At 44.7% G+C, this 5,037-nt stretch overlaps 1 non-coding gene across 1 annotated transcript; it reads right to left on the bottom strand.

The window, feature by feature from the left end:
* Positions 1-281: 281 nt before the first annotated feature.
* On the bottom strand, positions 282-387 carry LOC132031563 (small nucleolar RNA R71). The gene has a single exon (XR_009408306.1). It is a non-coding gene; the product is annotated as a small nucleolar RNA R71 (small nucleolar RNA).
* Between the last annotated feature and the right edge of the window lie 4,650 nt (positions 388-5,037).

Raw genomic sequence — 5,037 nt, 5'->3', positions numbered from 1 at the left:
AATTGATTCCTCTCTATATCAGTTATTGAAGCTTGAGGGGTATTTTCGGAACTCTACCGAGAATGACCCTCAACGTCATTTGCAGAATTTTGTGGATGTGTGTGCTAATCACATCCAGAACAATGTTCCACAAGATGCTATTCGGTTGAGGTTATTCAAATATTCCTTGGCTGGAGAGGCAAGAACATGGTTCGAAAAGCTGCCCAGAAATTCGATCACTACATGGGCAGAGATGGTGGCTGCGTTTCTCACAAAATGGTACCCTCCTAGCAAGAAGGCTGAAATTCGGGACAAGATTTATGAATTCAAGCAACGACAGGGGGAACAATTATATGAAGCATGGGAGCGATTCAAGGATTATTTGCAGAAGAGCCCAAATCATGGTTTTCCGGAGAACATATTCATGGAGAAGTTCTACCGAGGGTTGGATCCAGTGTCGCAATCAGTTGCAAATAATGCAGCTGAGGGTTGTTTTATGAACAAGTCTTATCGACGGGTGACCACCATACTTAACAAGCTGACAACTCATAATCAGGCTTGGCACTCAAACAATTCTGATGTGGTACCGTTCGGTAGTGCTATGATCCAGAATATAGTGAAGGAGAATCAAGATACTCAGCAAACCTTGGCAGAACTTGCAACAAATATTTCCTTGCTGACGAAGAAGTTCGATGAATCCCAGATCAAGAAGGTAAATGTTTGTGAGGAAGAGGCAGTCTTACAAAAAGGGATGTACCAGGTTCAAGATGGTCCGTTCCATGAAGGACCCCCTATGCAGATTGAAGATGCTAATTATGTGAATAACTCTCAAGGGGGTTACCAGAGACAGAATTACCAGGGTGGTTTTCAGAGTCAGAATCAATGGAGACCTCAACAAGGTCAAGGTGCTTATAACAACTCTGGGAACTACAACAATAATTATGGTGGTGCGAACCAAGGGAGCTACAACAACAGTAACAACTTTGGGAACAAGAGTTCCAATCCTTATATACCACCAAAAGGGCAGTCAACAGAACAAGGTAGTTCGAAGGTTGAAGCAATGCTTGAGAAGATTCTGGCAAATCAGTCTAAGTCTGAGAGAACTTTATCTGGGCTGACAGAGACAGTGGGTTCCCATACAGCAGCTATTCAGAAGCTTGAGTCACAGATGAGAGATATTTCTAGAGAGCAGCACCCTCCTAGAAAGGGAGGCCTTCCGAGTGACACTATTCCAAATCCAAAGAATGGCGGAGGCGGTGTAGACAGTGTGTTTGCCATCACTACTAGGAGTGGCAAAACAATCCGAGGGGCTGATGAGAAGGTGATTGATCTTGAGCCAATAGATGATGAGGATGAGGTGCAGTCGAAGCACCCATTGTTGTTGATGAGAATGCTACCGACAAGAAGGTTCTTTGATATTCCGGAGATTGCGAGACCACCGAAAACACGAGCAAGCGACACGTGAAAGGGGCTCTCCGCCCTTTGACTCAGCTTTTCAAATCTACACCACCTTTTCCTCAAAGGTTGGTGAAGAAGAAGGAAGATGCTAAGTTCGAGAAATTTCATGATCAGCTGAAGCAGTTATCTCTAAATTTTCCCTTCTTGGATGTTGTCAAGGAGATGCCCGGTTTTGCTAAATTTGTGAAGGATTTGCTAACCAAGAAGAAAACGGTTCAACATGAAACCGTAAGTTTGACTCACACTGTGAGTTCCATCATCTCAACTACTACTGTTCAGAAGAAGGGAGATCCTGGGGCGTTCACCATCCCTTGTTTTATTGGGCACCATGATTTTGCTCGCGCTTTGTGTGATAATGGGGCGAGTATTAATTTGATGCCCCTTGCTATATACAAACAATCGGGGTTGGGGATGCCAAGGCCGACTACTATGAGATTACGGATGGTGATAGGTCTATCAAGAGACCTGTTGGGGTGGTTGATGATGTATTTGTGCGGGTTGGTGATTTTATGTTGCCCGCTGATTTTGTAATTCTTGACTGTGCTGTTGATAGAGACATTCCTATTATTCTGGGGAGACCTTTCCTTGCTACAGGGAGAGCTCTGATGGATTCGGAAAAAAATGAAATTAAGTTCCGAGTCAACGATGAAGAAGTGACGTTTCAGGCCAGTAAAGGGATGAAGTTACCAAGTGCTTACGAGAGCATTTCGGTAATTGATTCGGTTGACGTTATTGATGAAGCAGTGGAATTCAAGATGGAAGAAGAAAGTTTGGGTGAAGCTCTAGCTGGTATTCTCGTAAATTTTGATGCTGAAGATATGGAAGGTTATGTGGAGACAGTAAATTCACTTGTTGGGTTGGGATCATATTCTTACCAACCAAAGAAGCTGAATCTTGATCTGGAAAATAGAATGACGCCTCCAAAGAAAGCCTTCTATCATTGAGCCACCTAAATTGGAGCTTAAACAGCTTCCCTCACATCTGAGGTATGAGTTCCTGGGCCCGGAAAATACATTGCCAGTGATTGTGTCAGCTCTACTGACTGATGAACAGGTTGTACGGCTTGTTGAGGTGTTGAGGGAGTACCGGCGTGCCCTTGGGTGGACCATAGCTGACATTCGGGGTATTCCATCTGGGATCTGTGAGCACAAAATTCAGTTGGAGGAAGGTAGTAAACCAAGTGTAGAGCATCAGAGGCGACTGAACGAGAACATGCAAGAGGTAGTCAAGAAGGATATCATCAAGTGGTTAGATCTTTGGAGTGGTTTACCCGATCGGCCGATAGTAAATGGGTGAGCCCGGTCCAATGTGTTCCTAAAAAGGCGGCATCACTGTGGTGCCAAATGCAAAGAATGAGTTGATCCCAACGAGAACTGTGACCGGGTGGAGAGTTTGCATGGATTATCGCAAGCTCAACTCAGCCACATGCAAGGATCATTTTCCCATGCCTTTTATTGATCAGATGCTTGATAGGCTAGCGGGGCGTTCCTATTATTGTTTCCTTGATGGTTATTCGGGCTACAATCAGATAAATATTGCGTTGGAAGACCAAGAGAAGACTACTTTTACATGTCCTTATGGGACATTTGCATTTAGCAGGATGCCGTTTGGGTTGTGTAATGCACCGGCCCACTTTTCGTGAGGTGCATGATGTCAATTTTCTCTGACATGGTAGAGGACTACTTGGAGGTGTTCATGGATGATTTTTCTGTGGTAGGTGACTCATTTGAAAATTGTCTTGGCCATCTGGGTCAAGTGCTAAAAAGGTGTGAGGAGACTAATCTGGTGCTGAACTGGGAGAAATGCCATTTTATGGTGAAGGAAGGAATCGTCCTCGGTCACAAAATCTCCGAAAAGGGAATCGAGGTCGATCAAGCAAAAATTGATGTGATTTCAAAACTTCCTCCACCTATCTCGATCAAAGGTGTCCGAAGTTTCTTGGGGACATCTGGGTTCTACAGGCGTTTCATCAAAGATTTCTCCAAAGTTGCCAATCCATTATGCAAGCTTCTTGAAAAGGAGGCTAAATTTGTGTTTGATGATAAATGCCGAAAGGCGTTTGATGAGTTGAAAGAGCGTCTTACCACTGCTCCTATTATTGTTGCTCCTGATTGGTCCCTGCCATTTGAACTAATGTGTGATGCTAGTGGTTTTGCAATAGGTGCTGTGCTCGGACAGAGGCACAATAAAATTATGCATCCGATCTATTATGCAAGCAGAACACTGAATGCGGCCCAGATGAATTACACAGTGACAGAGCAAGAGTTGCTTGCCATTGTGTTTGCTTTTGAGAAGTTTCGGGCCTACTTGTTGGGGTCCAAAGTTGTGGTTGTATTTCGATCATGCAGCCTTGAGATATCTCATAGCAAAGAAGGAAGCAAAGCCGCGGCGATCGGATGGCAGTGCAAGAGTTTGATTTTGAGGTAAAAGACCGCAAAGGCACCGAAAATCGGGTTCGACCATCTTTCTCGACTTGAGGAGGTCGGGCGACCTTCGATGAGCTTGATATCGATGATGCTTTTCCGGATGAGAGGGTGTTAGGCCGTGCACATGGAGGTGGCACCATGGTATGTTGATATTGCCAATTATTTGGTAACAGGTATAATTCCGTAAGATATCAAAGCCTACCAAAAGAAGAAATTCTTGCGGGATGCTCGGCAAGATTCGGGACGAGCCTTATTTGTTCCGAACATGCCCCGACAACATCATTCGGCGATGTGTTCGGAAAATGAAGTGATGGCAATTCTAAAGGCATGCCATGACTCTCGTTGGGGGTCATCATAGTGGAACTCGGTTGACTGAAGCTAAGGTACTTGAGTGCGGCTATTACTGGCCGACTATCTTTCATGATGCTAATCTTTTGGTGCGGTCCTGTGATCAGTGTCAGAGGCAAGGGAATATCGGCAGAAGGCAAGAGATGCCTATGAATTTTGTTATGGAGGTGGAAGTGTTTGATGTCTGGGGGATCGACTTTATGGGGCCTTTTGTGAGTTCGGTGGAATGAAATACATCTTGGTAGTTTTGTGGATTATGTGTCAAAATGGGTTGAAGCGGTGGCTTTACCCAATAATGAAGCCAAGAGTGTTATGGGATTTCTTAAGAAGAACATATTTACTCGTTTTGGTACTCCGAGGGCAATAATCAGCGATGGTGGATCCCACTTTTGCAATAAAGCGTTCACGGGACTGATGGAGAAATATGGTGTAAAGCATAGGGTGGCAACGCCTTATCACCCCCAGACAAGTGGACAGGTTGAGGTGTCCAATAGGGAGATCAAAAGTATTCTAGCAAAGACAGTGAATGCCAATAGAACTGACTGGGCCCGCAAGCTCGATGATGCTCTATGGGCATACCGTACGGCTTTCAAGACTCCAATTGGGACTTCACCCTTCAAGCTTGTATTCGGGAAAGCTTGTCATCTGCCGGTTGAACTTGAACACAAAGCTATGTGGGGGCGCTGAAAAAGTCGAATATGGATTGGGAGGAAGCAACCAAGCTGCGGTTGTTCCAATTAAATGAGATGGATGAATTTCGGTACTGTGCGTATGAGAGTGCGGCCCTTTATAAAGAAAGGATGAAGCAATACCATGACAAAAAGAT

The sequence above is a fragment of the Lycium ferocissimum genome, chromosome 1 (genome assembly GCF_029784015.1).
Source record: "Lycium ferocissimum isolate CSIRO_LF1 chromosome 1, AGI_CSIRO_Lferr_CH_V1, whole genome shotgun sequence".
Lineage (NCBI taxonomy): Eukaryota > Viridiplantae > Streptophyta > Magnoliopsida > Solanales > Solanaceae > Lycium > Lycium ferocissimum.
The sequence above is the reverse complement of the archived record's forward strand: the minus strand, read 5'-3'. Positions and strand labels throughout refer to the sequence as shown.